The sequence below is a fragment of the Bombus affinis genome, unplaced genomic scaffold (assembly GCF_024516045.1).
Source record: "Bombus affinis isolate iyBomAffi1 unplaced genomic scaffold, iyBomAffi1.2 ctg00000756.1, whole genome shotgun sequence".
Taxonomy (NCBI): Eukaryota; Metazoa; Arthropoda; class Insecta; order Hymenoptera; family Apidae; genus Bombus; species Bombus affinis.
Window position 1 is genome coordinate 1 of NW_026109335.1, and position 22501 is coordinate 22501.

The following is a 22501-nucleotide window of genomic DNA, read 5'->3' on the forward strand; positions in this document are numbered from 1 at the left end:
GTCAAATAGAAGGATTCGATGATGATGCAGGAAGGCTCATAATAAAACTAGCTCTTGGTGGAAATATAATATCTGTAAATGAATTTATGGTACAGCCAGTGACTAAATCAGAATATTCTAAGAACTCAAAAGTTCAAAGTTAATATGAAGTGTTAGTTTTTCATTAAGGGACATTTAAGAAAATAAATTTGAATTGACATATACATATAAAGACATAATCGGACATGTAGAAAAACTAATTCAAGAGTATCTGTAAGTGTGTTGTTGCATGCAATTTTTTAAAGGTCCCTTCTATCTTTATATAAAATATGATAAATGTAGAGGTTTTAGATTTCAGTATTTTATGGGGTTAATTTCAGATACAAAAAAGTATGAGGAATATAAGGACAAGGAATCCAAGGGACTCAAGCAAAAGATGGATAGAAAAAGATCAATGTCCCCTGACCCCGAAGACGGTGAAGAACAAAAGTAGTAATAAAAGAAAGAAAATCGGAAGTACGATGCACAATAAGAACAAGTATGATAAAGTGGGGGATAAAAAATCAGAAAGACGAAAAAGGCGCTCCGAATCTAATGATGACAGCGATAGTGATTCTGAAAAGAAGAGACGGAGAGAAAGAAGTAACTCTAATAGTAATGATTCTTATAAATTAAAAAGATTGAAGAAGTCAAAGAAACGTAAGAAGTACGATTGCTCGTCTGAAAGATCAAGTAAAAAACGAGACGACGAGAAAGATCAAGATCTCGATCATTTAGTAGGCAGTAATATTTTCCAGGAACGTATTCGGTCATTTTACTTTCAAGATAAATTGTACAATTTTATTTATACAGATTTTATAATAAAGTGTATTTTTACAAAAGTATATTTCTTTTCTTACCCTTAACTGAAAATTACATTTAATTATAATATGTAATAATGTTTACAATTACATCAAAGTTAATGTCCTAAACTTTATCAATAATTATTAAAAATCCCCGCGTATTGCTTACGTAATGTTGATATCGAGTAATACCATACATAACCTCAAAGAACATTATGATACTTACGAACATCGTTAAACAAGTAGTGCGAACGATGTCGAGTAAGTATTCACTATGTATAAAGTATTTATAAATAAAAAGTATGGGAAATATATAACCGAGTGTATTTAACTTTTCCAACATTTTAGCATTTCGCTTGGCGTTGGTACAACTTCAAGTAAATGAAGTAAAAAGCAAAAATGTAGAGCGGGCAGTTTCCTACATTTCAAGCGCGAAAGAGCATAATGCTGATATTATCGCTCTTCCTGAATGCTTTAATTCACCATATGGAATACGTAATAATTTGTTTCTTTTTCTAATAATTTATTATATGTATAACAACTATATAGAAAAAAGTAAAAGTAGACAAATTACCTTAACGTTCATACTTCCATAAAGATTGTGAATTGACTCGAGAATATAGAATTTCCCCATTTTTATGATTATCGTGATTTTTGTATAAATATATTTTTTAAGATACTAATAATTAGATACTTATAAACTAGTATTATCAATTATTTTGTATTTATAATTCCACCTATAATAGTTAAAAATTAAAGTTAGTTAAAATCTAACTTTATGTTTCAAAAAGTACTAGCAAAGTCGTTAAGTAACAAGTCACTGGTACTGACCCAAATAGCATGATTGTAATTAAACATTTCTAAATATTCATTTTTCATCTTGAACCTGTAGAAACAATTTATTATATGTACTATTATCTAAGTAATTATATATTTAAGTAAATCTAAATATAAAATTTAGTTATTTTAATAATTTAAAAATAAAAAATTGACAAACATTTCAACCTAATTTATGGTTGGAACAAAGGACAGTTATTTTTCATTAATTGAAATATTGCAATGCAGAATAGTTTCCAAAATACGCCGAGAGTATTCCTGATGAAACGGTGAAACGAGCGTTGCTTTATCGAAGGCAGCTAAGGAAAACAGCATTTATGTAGTTGGTGGTACGATACCTGAAATAGAGGGCGATAAATTGTACAATACCTGTACTATTTGGGGTCCCGATGGAACTTTGATAGCAAAACACCGGAAGGTAAATAATATACCTCCATGTGGCTTTGAAATTGAAAATATTGGGGTGGAGAAAGTGACTCTATCTAGGAATAATTTAGGAATATGCATATGTACATACGTGTACTATAACCAATTCTATAATTTAAAAAATATGTTATAGGTTTATAAAATACGTTTTGATACGAGAAACATACATTTTTGTCGTAATATAATATATAAATTTTTGTACAATATATTTGTTTTGTAATATAAATTTTTCACATAGGAAAAAACTTATTTTTTCTTAAAAAATATTCCTTCTCAAATATTATTAAATGATAAAACTTTTTAATAAAAGAAAGTGATAAAAACGCTGTCAGTTATTAAATAAAAAACAATTAAAGTTTAGAAGTTCGTAACATTGATGTTAAATTACAAAAGTTACAGCAATAGAGTTAGCAACTATATTTTTATGTTATTAGGTACATCTATTCGACATCGACATTCCCAACAAGATTACTTTCCGAGAGAGTGATTCACTCAGTCCTGGTAATTCCCTAACAATGTTTGATGTGAAGGGCTGCAAAATAGGTATTGGCATTTGCTATGATATCAGATTCGAGGAAATGGCACGCATTTATCGGAACAAAGGTACAGTAGCTTAATCGAACAATACTTAACTAGCATGAAAGTAACTATCTTTCTTAAATATATTCTATATAAAATATAATCAATATAATCTGTAACTCTGTATAAAAAGGAGCTTAATTTAAAAAACCAGTATATTCGCTGAAAATGAAATAAATAAAAGAATTAGAAGCACGACAAGAGGACTGTTCTCGCATATTCATAAATTATGGAATATGGACTGTGCAGCTACAAAGTTAACTAAAATTCAGTGGTCTCGTATTTCCCATTTCTCTGTGTTAGGTTGCCAAATGCTGATATATCCGGCGGCATTCAATATGACCACTGGACCACTGCACTGGTCATTACTTCAGCGTTCCAGAGCGAATGACAATCAATTATACGTCGCCTGTATATCACCGGCTCGTGTTCCTTCAGCAAGTTATGTCGCATGGGGACATACACAGTTGACAAATCCCTGGGGGAAAATCCTTTATGATTTGGAAACTCAGGAAAATATGGTGGTCACCGATATCGGTAATTTCCAGCTTAACATTAAAAGCGAGAAATCCATGATGTAATTAACTTTTAGTCTCGTTGGTTCATCGATTTTGCCGGCTCCCTCTGTATTTGTTGAATTTATTAGCAAGCATTACTTATTACTTCGTATGTTTTTCTTTTCTCTCAGATTTGAAAGTTGTTGAGGAAGTAAGGGCTCAGATACCTACATTTTCTCAAAGACGTACGGATTTGTACGACACTGTCTATAAAAAGGAGTAACTCTACACTGAAACAGAAAATGTTTTCTTATAATATTTCTACTACAATACCGTTTTTTTTTTTTTTTTTTTTTTTATGACTTATTACTAATTACTTATCATTTGTACTAAATGAATAACTCAATTAAGAAAACCAAAATGTTATAAATAATAATCTGTATATCTTGTGTATCAATATGTAATTGGATATTGTAATAATATTGGAATGTCTTTGATCAGGGATATGATAAAGAACACGCGAAGACTACGTTCTTTTGAACATCTTTAATATCCATCATTTATAACATTAAACATCTTTTTAAATATTTAGATAGATTAATACGTAACTCTTTATATATATAAACATTAATTTGAAGTTACAAGCTTAGAGAAATTGGTCGATTAATATTTATAGATCGGCTGTCTTGATGAAAGGCTTAAAGAAAGCAAAAACATAACAATGTCGCAAATATAATTTATAGTTTAACTTCTTTCTTGTATCTGTCTGCCTTTCACGATGTTTTACCAATTACAATAAGTAATTTCGACTTCTTTGCGCTCCGTTTTAACGCATTCGAGACCGAAAGAAATTCATATCAATCAGTAGGCATAATATATATAACTGTACATAATATATTATAGTATAACATAGTATATAATTTTATATTTTAAAAACATGAGGCATAAAATTTAAGATTGTCATCGACTTAAAATTAAAATATGAAAAGATATTCCAGAGAGAGAAAAGCACAGTATCATTCTAACAAAACATTCAGATCGTACTGACACCCAGGAATCGTATTACAATAAAATCTCGGTCTCGAATGAATTAACACGAACGATTAACATGAAACACACTTGCGGCTTAAACACCTTCGATATCGAGGAAATTCAAACTTTACAAATAAAAGCAGCCTGTTCCTCTTTCCACCACAGACTCTCATACCATATCCGCTCTTATCCAGGCTTTTACTTGAAATCTCTGTCTATTTACAATTTAAATTTACCCGGACCACTCGTTGAGTCGGCAGCCCTTTATAAATATATAATGAACCCAGAACATATACCTGTGCCCCTAGCTGGTATCAGCTCTAGTAACGTTCATACCGGAACTTTCATACGACGCCAATTTGTCACGCGTGAACATCGATTCTTTCAGGGGTCACGGCTTTATGGGATTATATCCTTTAAAGTAATTAAAGTGATACTAATGATACAGAATTTTTTACAAATATTTAATATGTCCATAAAATAGGAAGTTTCGTGCTCTCTTATTTTATATTAATTATAAATTAGTAAGTTTTACATTTGTTATCTATAGATTTAATAAATTATTAAAATTCCATGAAGACATATTCTGGAACACATTAGAAGATTTTGCTGTAATTTACAACGGATGCTCCGAGTACGAACAGGCAGTAAACGAACAAATAGAAATTCAGGCTATTGTGGTAGTATAGCTCACGTGGGATTTTAAGCTCGAATTGGACTTAAACGTTACGATCGTCGTGAATAATTACGATATATACCCTGTACGACGAGCAGAGAATCTTAAATTATTAACGGCAATTCCTTTGTGCAAAGTGCAATTTTATTAACGGCCTGTAACGAATGAACGGCTCGTTTTGAATAAAGTTTACATTTAGAAAGTAAACACAGAAACACATTTTAAGAAACTAAGATATCGAGTTCTACTTGTAAACATCAAGTGCTCTTCGTTTGAGAAGATTACGAGTCTCTTCTTCGATAACGACATTAATTAAGAAGTTTCGATACCGTTTATGACATTAAGATCTCATTAGTAAAGTTATATCATTAAAATCTTACTGTTCCTAGAGAATATAATATAGTTAAAACTTCCAGAGGATCAACAGGTAAAGAAATTGTTGATAAAAGCATTGTTAGTGACAACTGACTGTAATCGATATCTGCTGGGTGAAGTTGTGTGTTCTGAGAATCTGTGTTAATGCAAGGATTCTGTTACAAATCATCAACTAAAGAGCCAGCGGGCACGTCCGACCGATCGATCGATACCACGAACCTCGAATGAATTAACGCTCAAGGTGGAACGGATTTAATAGATCGAGTGTTAGTGTAATTTGACACTTTGTTTACACTTGCTTTATGCAAACAAAGTTTGATGTTCTGAACTCGATGGTTATAAGATCTTATTGAAACTCCAGTATTTCACCCGCACGGTACGACACTTTGTTGATGATTGTCCTTGTATGTTGTTGATACTCCCCATCAGCCGTTAAATTTTGTTCGTCTATCGTACTTTTCTAGCCAGAGGTTTTCCCTGATGTTTTTCCCTACTGTCTAAGTCATCAGGTTTGCAGCTCGGGGAGGACAGATAATTCGGAATTTCCCAAAGGAAGGAGAGGTGCCGTCCGAGCCATAAAGGGACGGTCACTCAAAATGCCGAATAGATTCATTTAAATAATTATGAGAAACAAGTAAGTTTTGTAAGCACAAGTTTTCAAATGTTATAGTTTGAATCTGTTCTTATAATTTTAAAAAGACCTTACAGCCAGGATCTCTAAAAAATTCGATGAAAATTCTCATGAGACATCAATTGAAACAATTAAACGCAACAGAGAATGGGTATAATCATATAATTCCTCCCCATTTCAAAATTCATTCATATACATCGATTTTTGTTTTCATATTTGTTTTATGTGTGAAGAATATGTATTTATTGGCATCAAAATATTTTCTGTTTCAATTCCTGGTCATTTTAGATCGAAACTTCCAAATATCGTTGATTAAAAATTTTTTAATTTTTAAAATGAAAGGCACTAGTTATAGGACAAAAAGTTGTTTCAATTATTTGAACATTCTGCTTCATTCCTACAATAACATATTTTATTTTAAATGAAAACAAGAAACAATACTATTGTGTATAAGTTTAACGGAGTGACACAGGTGATTTGTAGCTAACACTGTAGCTAACATAGTTTCTGCAATATACCCTTTAATCGAATAGAAACAAGGGGATTTTAGAAATTTCTATTAACCGACAGTATTGTCAACAAGTTTTAACAATGACTGAAGGTTGCAAAATTAAATATAAAATGATTTATTAATAGCATATGCAGTGTTAAATTTGTAAATAAGCAGTTTATCTTTTAAGAATAACAAAGACACCAGAAAATAAAAATAAAGAATATTCTAATTATATTGCAAACTAACGAATAATGTAAAGAATTTATTTTTGTTATCTATATCACAGATTTTAGGTAAAATATTAATTTACTTATTATTAGGAGATTGAATTTGAAATATAATTATAATTTATAAGGGACACCTTTAACTAGCAGATATTTGGTAGCAGTTCTCTAGCCTTTGTACAATATAACACAGTTCAGTTTAATTGAGTTTAATACCTTTGACCAGCCAGTTTCCAATTTCATTTATGGCATAATCTCCTGACAATTTCATACCCTTCGAAAGAAACACGATTTTCTATTATTGTTTTACAATCGCGGAATATGATCAGTGTTTCAATTAAGCTCCACTGTTTTAATTTCCCGTCTACGCACGATGTGGGTACACCGTTTTTTTGTTGTTTTTAGATACAAGTGACGAGAAATTATGAAATGATATTTTAAATTTAAACTGATTTCATTCATTGATTTATTGTAGCGACAATGGTAACTTGTTTAAATAAAGATTTTATAAATAAAATATTTAAGGTCTAAAATAATAAATTAACACATGTGAAAACATTAAAGCTGTTACCCTTATTCATGGTCTTGTTGGAACGTGTTTAACGAGCGTAACGTAGGCGTGAAAACGAAAACGTTGAGACTCTTGTGGCGTAAAAAGACTGAATTCCTCATAAAAATACAAGAAACGAATACAAGAAACGTGCACATAGTTTATTCTCGACCTTGGATACATAGAACCAAAAAAAAAAAAAAGAAAAAAAAAATGGGTTTTCTGAAACTTTCGTTTCTCGTGATGAGTACTTTATGATGCAATAAAAAATTTTGTCTGAAAATTATACTCAAGATCAATTTCATGATCCATTTTCTCTAACAGATCTCCATCTTCCACAGCTATAACAAATAATTTTTTCACACTCTATACATTTAACATCGATTATAATTCTGATAATTGAAACACCGAACATCAATGTGTTTATTCACTACGCTAACACAGATAACAATTAACAACTTTGACAACTTCCTGGACACCCTGGGCAATAGATTCATAGCTGGATTCCTCGGCTGATCTCTCCTCTGATCATTCCCCCGTGATAGTAACATAAATGTCCCCTCCTATTGAACCCTTCACTTGTGCAGAGATCATAGAAGCAATCAGTCGCCTAAACCCCAAGAAAGCAGCAGGTCACCACCTAATAGGAAATAAAGCAATCAAGTAACTTCCGATAAAAGGGATTGCACTGGAAAAAAACAAGAGATTAAGAAAAATTCTGAAAGAGACACAAATCAGTAGTATTATTTTATATTACGTTGCGAATTACTTTTCAAAGTAATTCGCAAGTAAGTAATTTCAAAGTATTTCAAAATATAGAATAAAAAAAATTAAAATATTACAATTACCATCAATAAGCTCAGCGTCCACATATGACTATGTGACACATAGTGATTGACGCTTCCAGATATGGGACTATGGTTCTGAAGTGAACCATTTCTGGGTGAGTCATCGACGGTAGTGACATTAAATTCGATCGGATCTTCTGTGGGGTTTAGGCATTCGATGTTGCAACATCTGCGTTCATACCGGAACTTCTTGCACTTCTGTAATAAAAAGAAATCGATTAATTGTACGGATCAATCGTCACTAGACTATTTGAAAATTCAGGTTATTCAAAGAATGAAAGAAGAAGGAATTGCTCCAATTCCACCATTGCTTTAGCAAAACTAGTATTTGAGAACCATTAGTCAAATATATTATAACACTAATACTAATACTAACGGTTTCACCGTCGAAAAGTGGATCTTTCTAGCATGTCTACGCAAATGAAGGTTGGAGGGGGGAGGGGGAGGGGGGAACTGTACATGCGCCAAACACCTTTACGTTCGTAATTTTTCACACAAATTTACAACTGTAGGGAAAAAATTATCTCTGATGTTTCAGATGTTAGAAATTGACAATATCGCATAACGGAATGCTGTGTTCTAGATATTCTATTTTTGTTACGAAAGTGGTACAAACGAAGTCCACTTAAGAATAGTACAACAAAATCGGTTGACGTTAGGTTATCATGCAGATATCGCGGCTTTTGCTTTGGAAAGCACGCAACTGCCAGTCTCGTCGTCCCTTGTAAACGAGAGAAAGATATTGTAATTGGTCGGGATTAACATAAAACTCGTCGCATGCGATCAGATGGCCTGAATGTTTAAAAAACGAGAGTAGAGTGCGTGCTACGTGGTTCTAACAGTTTAGGCGGAAACTAATTATTGTAACCGGAGCCGAGATATGTAGCGATATTACTTTCCTCGACAAAGCGTATAAGGTGAGGAAAGAATCGCGATAAGGTAGAACAAGAGACAGGAATTCTTTACGTAAAGCAGATCTGTCAACTAGATAGAGATCCTACAGCTATAACTACAGTGAATCCGTACTCTGGCGAATTGTCGTTTCACAAATAAAGCTTCTGAAAAACGGAATTCATAGAATATAACTGCTGTTGTAAGAATCTATATATCTGATTTTGCTGCCGTATTTGTCAGAACGTTTGTTTATCAAAAAAACGCATCCTCTGTAATCTTCTGTAGTTTAACAAGGCACAGTTAATAAAAGAGATAGAGCGTTAAACGGTGACGATTTAATCACAGTTAAATAGATATTGGTCTCTTTAGTTAAAATGCCCTATGATTTATTTGCATCATTTTTTTTCCATGCAATTTAAAATATTTAAATAAACAATATTTACCAAATATTCAAATATTTAAAGAAACAGTAGTCCATACAATATAATTTTATTTGATGGTTATTTGATATTTAATATTTTGGTTTACATACAAAATTGAAATTATACTTTGCTTGAGGACAAAAATTCTAATTGCATTCCTAACATATACCAATAATTATTGATCGAAATAGAAAGAACTGCAGGACTAGGAAGATTACTTAGCATCTTATATAGCCTGGCAAGGCTCGAACGTTTTATCTTCCTGTAGATTTTCTTTGCTTTTAGACTTTCCTTCCATTTCTCTGAATTGGTATCTTCTGTACACTATTTATAAAAGAAGAATAAATTACATGTTACATCCAAGTTACCAATCCAAATAATTTTAAGTAAGAAAAGAGATCTAATGCAGCAGTTTCCACTTAAATATAGATCCGACGATTATTTACGAACAAATAGTATAAATCTTTTAGCAATATGAAATTCGCAATATTTATTCAAATATTTATATTTATAGTACGCCATTAGCAAAGAAGACATGTTTGCGTGCGTTATCGATTTTACGCTTTTGCCACGCAAACATGGAAATTGCGATTCGAAATTGAATTTGCACTGGAAACGGTTGACGTTACGACATCAATAACATATTTCAAAAACACTGACGATATCATACGGAATCAGAGAGATTCTATGAGAAGTTAAACGCATAATCATCCTATTGTAAATAACAGGAACAGAAAGTACACAAGGAATAATACAGAATCATCCTATCATCCTATCCTATTATACAGGATTGCTTTGATTCGAGCTCAAACATAGGGAAATCTGAAAGAATTTTTCGCAGAATTTCCTTCCCCTTTGAATTAGCTTTTATACAGAACGACTTTAACCTTTTCAAGGAAATACCTATAGAGTGTGACGATCTATGATTTTAAATAGAGAGGTATATCTGAAAAGAGGTGGATGTAAAACGTAGCATATAAAACGTAGATCAAATCTTTATTCAAGGATTTTTTCTCTTCGCAGAGAATCAGGTTTTCAAGAACGATCGAATATGTATGCACTTGATTTACACGTGAAGTTGTCATTAAAAATATTGTTGCGTTTAAAAAGATAAATATTCATTTAAATTTAATGAAATTGTTAGTCCAATTGTTTTAAGCTTAAAGATATGTAGGTGTCACATTTATATATTGAAAACCTGGGAGCGGCATTAATTAACAAACCTAGTCACGCGCACACGTACTTTAAAACCATGCTTGAAAATCGATATTCCCTGAAACAATGCATCGTTCTGCGCTTCCAATTTATTTTCGCACGAAGAATCAGTCCATTCATCGTTGCCGTCACCATCGCTACTGTAATCTATATTACTCGAATAAATTCTATATCTTGATTGGAAAATCGCATATTTTAACGAACTTTCTGTGTTTTTTTTTTTTTTTTTTCTATGATTTTAATTGGCAATTTCCGAAATTGAACTATAGCTTGAGAATAAACCGATAATATTTGAGGGTATATATACATACATCATGTTTTTGATGGGTTTTGTAGTAAAATAATTGTAGAAAAAGCAAACTTTTTAAGAAAAAATTACCATATTCGAGTAATAAATTATAGAAAATTACCAATGTAATTCAGCTAATTAGTGCCCCAGTTAATTTCGATGTTCACTACCACGCCACTTAAGAAGTGGTTTCGTGTCCGAGCGGATTTCCCCCACGTAAAGAAAAAAAGAAAAAGAAAAAGGAAAAAAAAAAGAAAAAGAGAAAGGAAGAAAAAGAAAAAGAAAAAGGAAAAAAAAAGAAAAAGAGAAAGAAAAAGAAAACGAAAAAGAAAAAAAAAGTTAATTTGGATGTTATAAAATGTTATATAACCAAGAACTTATCTTCTACTTGGTAGTCGCATAAGAGAAGACCGAGCCATTGAATCGCTCAAATAGATTAGCTGATTCGCTTAACGTAATTTTACTTCCGATGACGTAAACAAGAGCAGAAAGTACACAAGTAATAATACAGAAATGTCAAATGTACAGAAGAATAAATTTCGTTAAATCATTAGCACGTAACATTTCCTTATAATTCCATTTGTGTATAGCAAAATAGCTTGTGTGCTTTCATGAATTATAATTGATATTTAGAAGCTTTCATGTAGGTAGATATATAACTCGTGTTAATTAGTAATTTAACAATACATCATGACAACATATCATTTTCGTTTCTTCGTTTATCTCGTTATGCGCGTAAACGAATGTGTAAATAAAGACATATAATCAACGATAACATGTAGTGGCAAACATGATAATTATCGACAAAGGAGAATATTGGTGAAATGATTGTGGGTGATTTCACTCGGTGTATCGGTACATAAACTTTGATAGACATTGCCGGTGGATTCGCTGTCGGTGAAATCGTGTCGATGAAATAATTGTCAGTGATTTAAAGATAACCCAATTTATTGATCTCCCCTTCATAGAGTTGTACGTCTCTCTATAAAACATATTCTACCTGGAAGGGCTGAAACATTTAGCTTAGTCACACTAAACTGGACTGGACTGCAAGTAAGAAGATTGAAATGCAAAATTCACGTGTGAGCGCAACGATTTAGATGGAAAGTTCGATAAGGCGATTATGTATATTAACCCGAAAGAAAGCTCATGGCTTTGCAACGCGTTACACGCAACACGGAATTTCCCTCGCTGAAATAATCCTATTACAACGATACGATTTTCCTTAACAGATCTCGCAATGTAATTCTCCCTCTACAACTTTTTATTAGGTTTGAAACACGAGAGTTTCGAAGCTCTGCAAAGTCTCGCGAATCTAGAAGTCGAGTTTCAACGTATTTTCGCTTCTTATTTTATAGCTGTTAATAGTTATTATCTCACTCTGCACGTACATCAAACGAGTACTTATGTAAATCCAAAGGAAACGGAAACAACCGAGAATAATTGAGGATAATTCGAATACGTACCGATTAGTAAAGTGTTTGGCAAAGAAAAAAAAAGGAAAATTGTATCGGAGAAATAGGGGAAAAACGGTGGCGTACATCAAGCAATCTTTATGGCTGTAATACATTTATTATTCATTTATGTTCATTTTCTATCGCGTAACAGACGTTGAAATAACGAGCATATAAATCTTGTATCGCTCGACCTGACTTTTCCCGATGGAAAAATATTCACCAGCCTGGGATCGTGCATCGCTAATTACTCCGTTCTACTTTTCGAACGCGTTTCCATCCATACAGGAAAGCAAGAAGGCAAACCCTATCGCACAGTCATGAAGAGATGCAAAAGCAAGAAACCAACCAACGACATGCCGATCGACATGGTGGAAGCAGTCCTACAGAGGCTATTCACCATGGGACACGGACCCTCCCATTACGAGGGCCGCGAAGAGGCAGAGACCGAAGAAGAAGGAGACATCAGCTTCAGCGTCGTCATCGGCGAAGGCGATGTCGTCGATGCCGCCGGAAGAATGAACACCAAGAAGGCTGCAGGAGTCGATGGAAGACTCCTGGACTGCTGGAAGCAGGAGCTGGAAGCAAGCTGGAACCAGACTGCTGGAAGACGGCCAGAGTAATACTGCTAAGGAAGCCGGGAAAGGATCCCAGTCTCCCTAACGCGTACCGGCCGATAAGCATACTCCCAGCCATGAGCAAGATCTGGGAAAAATGCTTTAAGAAGATCATCGAGAGATGCATCGGAACGGACCCGTTCCATCGGAGGCAGTATGGGTTCAGAAAGAAGAATTAGCTTAGCGAATACCGATAAGAACAGGAAGAAGCTGAAACGGGCACAACGAACGGCCCTGTGCATAACAACGACGGCATATCGTACCGTCTCCCACGCGGCACTTTGCGTGTTGACCGGAAATCTCCCGATCTACATAAAGATAAAGATGCTCGGAGAGACTTACGAGTGGAACAAGATCCATAAGACCAAGATCGGCGCGGATGACGGCAACGAGCTGAAGGGGGAACTGGAGGCGCAAGGAAATTAATACCGAGTGCGCTGCTATTTACCAAAAAGAAGATGGACATCGATCATCACAGCATGCAGCTGTTAACCGGGCATGGGAGTGTGGCGGCACTCGACACTAACTAGTGTCGGACGACGGCAGCGACATCTACAGCCCCCAGTGACAATTACAGCGGACCAGGCCCAACTACCACAGCTATCACGCACGTCCAATAAATATATAACGCACACACGGCCACCTCTACAGGAGTTTCGTTGTCTATAGAAAGAGGATTGGCAAGAGCAGCGACAGCAACTGTCTCGACTGTGGAGACCCTAACGACGATGCAGAGCACGCCCTCTTCACGTGCCCGAGGTGAACGGACAGAAGGATTGAGCTGGAGAACGCTCTTGGCGAGAAGATAGACGTGGACAATCTGATCGCCACGGTGACCGCCAAGAACGAGAGCTGGGATAAATTCAGGCAATTTCGCAAGACCGTCATGTCTCACAGGAGGGTGACAGCGAAGGCCTTGAAGGAGGCAAGGAGGAGAACGAGAGCAACAACAACTACGCGGAGCAGTGAAGGCAGAGATACAAGACAACAAAGAACCACAGAAGGAGATCAGCCCAGTATTCTGAACTAGCTGAGAAGATGACGAGAGCAATACTGAATATACAGAATAGCTGCCCGACGAAGAAGATACAACGGGGCATGAAAGGACAACCCTGATGACTGCCGACAGGTTTTACCGGGGTTGTCTGTCCTCAAAGCAAAGGAAAAAGGAGGAGGGGTTTTTAGTGGGTATGGCAACAACATCCGCCCGAGTCCCACATAACCCAGTGATGCGGATCACTGGGTATGCGTAACAGCATTTTCCCCTCCTCACGCAAAAAAAAAAAAAAAGAAAAAAAACTATACACTCTATCAATTTTAAGTTGATAATTTCGTTATTATATAATTTTTCTTAGTCTAAACTGAATCCAGGAAGAAGAACTTTCATCCAATTACATACTTCATTAATTCATGAATTGTATTCGTTACCGTACGTACAAAAAGAAAGTTGACTGATATAAAAATTCAAAGGATAGAACTTCTAAGCTCGCGATTGGAAACAGATTCAGTTCAATGGTTTAATTTGCCATTTAATTGAATTCTCTGGCAATTTCAGCGAACTGTGGGCTTTAAAAGTGTCCCGCATTCAAACGCAAGACTTCTCCTCCACCTTTCTCTTTCTTTCAATTCCAACCTCAAGTAATTGACCTATTAATTCGACGATATATTTACATGCTCGCAAGGGATTCAAACAACTTCGTTGCGTTAAATTCGCAATTATAACCAACAGGAATGTCTCAATCAATGTGCAGCTCGAAACAAATAATAGATAATTAACTTTTCAATATAACGATTGATATGTTTGATGAAGAAAAATGTATGAATTTTTAAAAACGTCTCCTAGTACATTTAGCATTTTTATAGTAAAAACTTAGAACACACACGCACACATATACTATTCCATGAAATGATTTACACAGCTATGAGTCTAATCCTATCATATTATAAAGGGATGAACGAACTTTTCCTAATAAATATAACTTTATACAAAATCTTGTTTAAAAAAATTAGTTTTTTATTCTCACTAAATTAATTTAATATCAGAATATATAATTTTAGTCGTTATCAAAATTTTATGTCAAATGCGTTCATAGATATATATATAAATAAATGTCTAATCCTATGTATTTATTTCAACTGAAATCTTAACTTAAATATTTATTAACAATATTCTGACGAATATGCAATGAAAGATAAAAACAAGTTTATTTTTCCTATAGAATGTCTCATGCTTCTTACTCATTTTATGTTTCTCGTTGTCAGTGCGTAACTACTTATCAGCCGCATGAATGCTAAGTTTTACTACTGAGAAACGAAGAGACATATAGATGCAAATATACGCTATCTCGCGTGAAAAAACATCAGATACATTAACCAGAAGGAATATCCGATACATATAAAATTCATAGCGTAGTTATTTATACATACGGAATATTTCTTTCTGTATGAAATATTCTTTCTTCTGAATTCTTATTATAAATGTATGTCCATTTCCTACCTTAAAATGTCTCTCCTTTGAAAAACTCCATTTAAATATAACGATCAACAAAATATTACCAATAAAAATATTGAAACGAGATGCTGAAAGAACCTTTTAATGAAGTACAAATGATTATTTCAACTTTAATTCTGTTAAATTTGAATTGAATCATTTATAAACCGAACAGGTGTATAAAATTTTATTGCGTAAAAATCGTGAAGCTGAAAATTAGGAACGAATAACGAATGAGTAACCTAGTTTCATTAAAAGGTACGTGTACGCCGATCCGTGTAACAACTTCGACACTCCAATTATTATAAAGCATGTATCCTTCAGAGATTTTTTGCGCGAACGCAAGATACCTTTTACACGTGCAACTGAATAAGTGGAACGTGATTTTCGATATTTCTTCTTGTAGAACTTGTAACAACGTAACTGTTTCACGAATATTTTCCCTGACACTTTTACAACGATGCGTAGAAATCTCCTTTTATAATTAATAATTTCAGCATTTCTCTGAACAGTTTCGTTGCGATTAAAAAATATACAAAGCTTACGACGTGCTTGTTTAAAAATATTTATATGGAACAAGATTTCGAATTTGTCGCATCAATCGCGATCTCAGCAGGTGTAAATTAATTCGTTCTAATGAACGAATAAATTAAACGACTCGTGACAAAAATTATCCCTGTCCATGTTTGTCTTTCTAAAACTAATTCAAGGCGAGTTAAATGAATCGCTGTGTACCCTATTCGCGCAGCATGTGTTTTAACGACCAGCATGCAAGCGTTAACGGTGTACTTTAGTTTCTCATGGTTGTGTTAAGCTGGTTGCTCTTAGAATGAGCATATACTTACCGCAGGAATTGAACAGCGGAGACGCCCGCAAGATGTTGACTTCGAATTGTAACATATGCAGTGTATGCAAATCCAAGGTCCCGGCACATACATCTGTCCATGTAAGACAGATCGTCCTTCGAAATCAGTACAGTTTCCTCCTAAATGCACTGAAAACGATTACCAGCGTCAATATCTTTGTCACTCGACAATCGTACGCGCAGTTACGCTAACCGTTTTAACGCCACGCAGCGTGATCACTCTATTCGCGTACCGTGGTAAATTGTGCCACGATGTATGGTCACGATCATTAATTCGCAACGCGCTCAAGCGTGCTCGTCGCGAGTCATATCAGAGTTTCCTCTCGTAATTACTCGTTTTTCAAATAATCATAAACCAAATAAAAAAAAAAACCAATATAAAAAATTACCTCTTGAATCGGAAAACCAAATCCTGCATTATAGAATGTTATCACACAAACGAAACGCAGAGCATAAATATTTCGCAAACTTTTGAGTGTTTGTTGTAACGCTTCCAGTATAACCGATGAAATGAAGCGCGAGCACGTCGAACGGTATATTTCGATGAAAAAAACAGGATGAAAAAGGGCAGCGCGATCGCGTCGATCGGTACTACTCGCAAATAAATAAACGAAGCGCTATCGCGCTGCACAGCACAAACCGATACGGAGTCTTGAAACATCCGACACTAAAACGGTTAATAACATTACGAAAACGACCGTACCAGGAAATTTTTGTTCAACGGATCCGCATTGCGGCTATCACGATGCTCCTTCGTTGCATCGATGCTTCATCGATGAGATTAAAGCACCGTTGAAATAGGTTATTCGATTTCTTACATGGGCAAAAAGTTTTTATATCGTGTTTGCTGTTTTACTTCGCAAGTGTGCTTTACAGTATACGTTAGAACTCCAAGTCGAGCTATCCGAGTTAAAGTCTCTTGAAACTTAAAACGGCACTTAAAGGATATAGGTATAATAGAAGGTTCGTTTAAAATTCAAAAGTGTATATACGTACATATACATTTGAATAAAAATAGCGGATAATCTCAAGTAAAAAAGTAGGTTCGTGTTAGTAAAATGGTTTCAAAATACTTGTCAAAAGTCAAACGACTTGACTAATTAAGAATGGATGTAAGAGATTGAAAGCAAAGGGCATCTAAGAGTATCAATTAAGTAACAAACTCACGGTGACAAAGAGGTTTTCACTCGCTCGAATTCAAATAAATCGGTTAATTTGAGCGAAACTTTAGGTGCACGAGAAGCGACACGCGTCCTCAAGGACTACGAAGGTTCTACTCGAACGAATGAAAACTTTTCTCTGGCCCGGTGTGTATACACAAGACGTGCGAATTTAAAGTGCAGATTGTATTAATTGAAATAATTGGTTGGTTTGATCAAATTAATCGTTTTAAGCTGAAATGACGAAGGTCATCCAAGTAATTGATGTCCACTGTAATTATTTGTTAATCGCGCGTGGAATCGGAACGATTCGACCTCGTTCCAACGCGAATCGTTACTAAGGCAGAGACGGCAATTAATAATTGTCGCGTCATTTGTTCGATCGTGTTCACAAATTCAAATACGGCTGAGTGGCGAAAACCATTTATAACACGTCCCGTACCGCGTAGGTCGTATACATATCTCAGGATGAATTTTTCGTACTTCGCCGCATATATTCTCCATGTCAGACATACCATAAAATATTTCGTGCAATCGCGTATTCCTGTCTAATGTCAGGAATTCTCTTTCCATAGGTCTGCGTTTTCCATATTATCTATTTTGCTTATCAGTAAACATTCTTACAATTTGTGATTAATACTGTACGTACAAGAACGTTAAGTTTTTGACGTTGTAATATTTCACATGAAATAATAATGGCTGTATATCGACTAACTTATTAATTAATTAAATTCGTGTATATCAAGTTTCCTATCATTTAATACTTTCGTGTAACTACAGAGATTTGATACTATGAAATGAAATATAAAACTTGGTAAAAAAACGCGCTTCGTTAGGAAATGAGGGTAATGATGCAAATATTTTTTGTAGCCATTATATAGAATTTCGATGGTATAATTAATCAGTATCAACTTACCAGCCCCTGACGGGAAGAAAGTGACGAAAATAACCTGCAAGCAGATGAGAATTGCAAGTATTTTCGAGTACAGGTCCTTCATGGTTGTAAAAGATCAGGGGATGTTGTCGCTCTAGAATAGGCGAAAATCAGCTGTTTCAATAACTGCTTTGTGGGCACTGGAGTGCGTAGACCAGAAATATCTGCGACAAAAATCAGAATACATTTGTTTTCACATGATTCGATCAATTTTGTGTAGGACTAAGCTGATTGAACCTAACACGGGATAATTGTCCAACTTACGACCTTAACAAGCCCGCTTGATTCTCTATAAGTGCTTGAAATTGATGCTTGTATTCTTTCCAGATTAACAAGCTTTGCCCCCCCCCAACCCCCTCCCTCTCTATTTCCTTAGATCGAGTTAGACTGCCACAACATATTATCTTTCTTCTTTTCTTTTCTTTTTTTTCGATCTTTTAAAGCCTTAAATCGCTGGTTATTATAGTGTATACATTCAATTACTCTGTAAGTCGTAAGTACATGTTTTACGTTATTTTTTATTTTCCAGCTAAATTCCACAAAAACAAGAAATATACTTCCAACGTGTTTTCACGTGTCTCTAGCAAAGATCTGAAAAACAAGTTGCGGCGCAATTTAAAACGACAAATAGCACCGTGTGTCTCGTTGTGGCAACGCACGCTTCGTCAGCTTTTTAAAAGCGCTCTCTGTCTGCTTTTTTCTCTCTTCACCGCCTATTCGTTTTTTCTTAACGAGTGAAACCGTTTTTACGAGGACGGGAGCACAGAAATGACGTACTGGCAATTCTGTTTCGTGATGACACAAGCAGCCCGGTTTCAGTGAATTAAACCTGGCCCCAAGCTTCCAATTATCTCTCCCTTCCTTTCCTTTATTTTTCCCTTCTATATCGAGTTTCAGGTTTTCTAAATTTCCATTACAATCAACTATGGCTTTTCTCTATTTTATATGTTAGCCGATGATTCATGGCAAAAACGTCGGCTGTAAAAATATTTGGAGTTGCAACAGCAACAAGTGTGTTTTCTCAAACAGAAAATATTGGAAGCGTACTCGTTGGCAAAACAGTTCACGGATAGTTCGTCCTCTGCTTGTTATTTGTTTCAATACCGTTAGCAAATAAATTCATGAAACATAGTGGTGTCGCATAAATTGAAAATAAAAGCTTTGCGTATACTTGGCAGTTGAACTTTGGCTATTATACGTATGTTATATATGTAGTATCGTGGACAAAAGGCCTAAGATATCTGCCGAACCATAAACAATGCCGCGAGAGCCGCGGCATCGTCGGGTACATCAATGTGTCGTCGGTTCTTTTTAAGTGGATAGTTTCGTGGAAAGGGCCTGCGTGACTCTGGCCACGGGCGTTTCGGGACACGTGTCCGATAGGACGGGAAAAGACAAAGAGACGCTAAAGGCAATGTTAGTTGAGAAGCCGGAGAAGACGGATGCAAAAGGTGTGCAGAGTGTGACTTGAGAAGCGAGAGCGAGCGAGTGTAGAAGCGGAAGAGTGTGAATCGGGAAGTCGGAAGCCGTCTATGAGAATAAGACGTACGACAGCATCGTAATCATTTCGTTGCTTCGAACATTATTTATTAAATCAAAACATCATTACTTGTCCTTTCCTCTAAGACCCATTAAGATACTACATATATATATATATATATATATAGAAGATTGCTTAGAATTTGGAGCTTAATAACATATGTCAAAATCATTGACATTAAAGAAGGTGAACCTTACTTACGAAATTTCCTTCCGTCAAATGATACATAAAAATTGAAAAAAATAATATACATAGTTTTGACTTTCTTCCGCATTATAATTTGAATCACTCGATTTATTCGACTAAAGATAATCAAGCAATAACCTCACTTTACACGTATTCTCATCACGTGAAATAGATCACATCAGGGATTTTCAAAAGTCGATGGAATATTAATGGCGATTAATTATTTATGGATGTATTCTGCACGGTTAAAGCAATCGCCTAGTGAATTATCGAGTTCCAGGAATATGAGCGGTAAACAGGATTGCAGCTATAAATGACTCTCTAACGTGTATATTAGAGATGAATTTGATCATTTATCCTCATAATATGAAATACGCTTTCAAGTGGAAATCATAATTAACAATTTCTGGCAGCGAAAAGTAAATAAATCGATACGTTTAAATCAATATTAGAATTTCTTAATATTTTTATCAAATATTTTTATCAAATATTTTAACATCGTAGAAGTGTCGTTGGAGAGAAATATTAGGTTGTTCCAAAAGTTTCTTTCGGTTTATAAAGAAATGATAGATGTACGATATTTTTTGCATTATATTATTTTATTCAATTATGTGCGATCCACCTTTCTCCAATTTAATATAAAATAACATAAAACAAAAAATGCTGTGTATCTATCATTTCTCTATAAAACGAAAGAAAATTTTGCGAAAATATAATAGAAATTTAGCTTTAACACAATATAAAAATGGATTGTTATGCCCCTAGGAGATAAGAACAATATGATTAATATTAATAATGAATACGTTAACGTAACGAAAAGCAGCTTTTGCAGAAGGCTATAACCTGAAAATGTTTACTAAAGAATGATAACATGAATTTTCTTAAGTACCCCATTTGATACTTAATCTGCTTTGTAAATACTGTACGTCCTAACTTTGAAAGAATGCAATTTTAGCCAGAATGTTTCAAATTACCTAGCCGTATTGTTTCCTTGTAATGTAATTTATATTTACATTATCTCGCGTAATTCTTTCCACTTTATTGACTTCTAAACGTTAATGTAATATAATTTTTATAATATAATTTTAATCGAAGTTATTTAAAATTTGTAGTATCTCATCCCTACTAGAATAATATTAACAAATGTGCAGAGCTCAAGTCGAATAACACCGGCTCAGATAAATGATCATCAAACTTACTTTTGTTATCGTCGATGTCAGTGATTTTGAACCAGCCAACGTCCATGGCAATCAATATTATTTAGCCGGTCTTAACGCAATGTAAAAAGCAAAAAAAAAGAGGAAGGAAGGAACAGGGAAGCAAAGAGATAAAACGAATTTTTCATTTTCTCGAAACTAGATCGAGTTTCAAGCTGCTCGTAAAAGAGTCTGTAGCCAATCCGACTAAATTCGACGAACCGCGCTTGAAAATTCCCAGAGAACTGTGATAACCATCGAAATCTGTACAATTTGTCGATTCATCGCTTGATTAAAAAATGGAACAAAATGAGGCTGATCAGCCGGCCTTTCAACTTCTAATGATCCCTATCGTTTTACCCTAGGTTGAATGCTACGATATAAGCCGAAACAGCTATAAGTAGGGTTCACGTGATTGCCGCCATCTATTATTCACGCGTTACACATTCGCCAGACAGACGCGTCTAACGGTTGACATTGTTTTCTACCCTCAGTTCCAACGCAATTACGTTGCTACGTGCAATCAAGTCTCGAGTGAAGCTAATGATAAGTTGTTGTTCGATCCTACACAATTACTAAAATTATTCAAATTAAACTAATTTAGTCTAAAAAAACAAGTAATTTCGTTATATATTTCCTTTCATAATAAGCCATGGTTGGAATATAGTAGCTGACGAAAATATTCGTATATTTGTAGAAACATTTTAGGGCTGTATTATGCATAACGGCACTATAGAATTAATACTGTAACAGAATTCTACTATCATGGTTATGCTGGTAATATTCGAAACAAATCTGAAAATCTATGTAGATGTTGTAAGATATTCAGTACGAGTACTGTGCATTACTGGTATGTACATAATCACGACGAGATAAGGAAGGTACTGTTCTCTATTGCTCATCGCTACCCGTTGCTAGTAGCAACGTACTATGCATATATATCTCGTAAAGATTTTAAATGTAGCCAACGAGACCATTTTTAATATTTGACTATCGTGACCCATTACAGTTTCATCACTTTCGATTAATTGAACACGACCCGCACCTTAAGACTAAAATACACAATATAAGTATGGCACAGAAAATCTTTTAAAATTTACGGACGACTATTTATGGTATTTAAAGGCAGCAAAGATAATAATTAGCTGCGGATTTTCCTCGAATCGTAGCATACAATATGGAATCTGATTATTAAAAATTACAGTGGAAATACAGTGGATTTCCATAAGATATTCGTGCTTGTGGCATT

General features: G+C 34.6%; 2 long non-coding RNA genes and 1 pseudogene across 2 annotated transcripts in view; 2 read left to right on the plus strand and 1 right to left on the minus strand.

Moving 5' to 3' along the window:
- On the plus strand, positions 1-3912 carry LOC126928259 (omega-amidase NIT2-like; annotated as a pseudogene).
- Positions 3913-7167: 3255 nt separating this feature from the next.
- Positions 7168-22501, plus strand: part of LOC126928258 (uncharacterized) — a 32242-nt gene continuing 16908 nt past the window's right edge. The window contains exon 1 of the long non-coding RNA XR_007716477.1: positions 7168-7358. This is a non-coding gene — a long non-coding RNA (uncharacterized LOC126928258). The remainder of the gene's footprint in view (positions 7359-22501) is intronic.
- On the minus strand, positions 15711-17162 carry LOC126928257 (uncharacterized). Its single transcript, XR_007716476.1, has 2 exons — positions 16217-17162; positions 15711-16107 (listed from the first exon to the last, which is right to left on the minus strand). It is a non-coding gene; the product is annotated as an uncharacterized LOC126928257 (long non-coding RNA).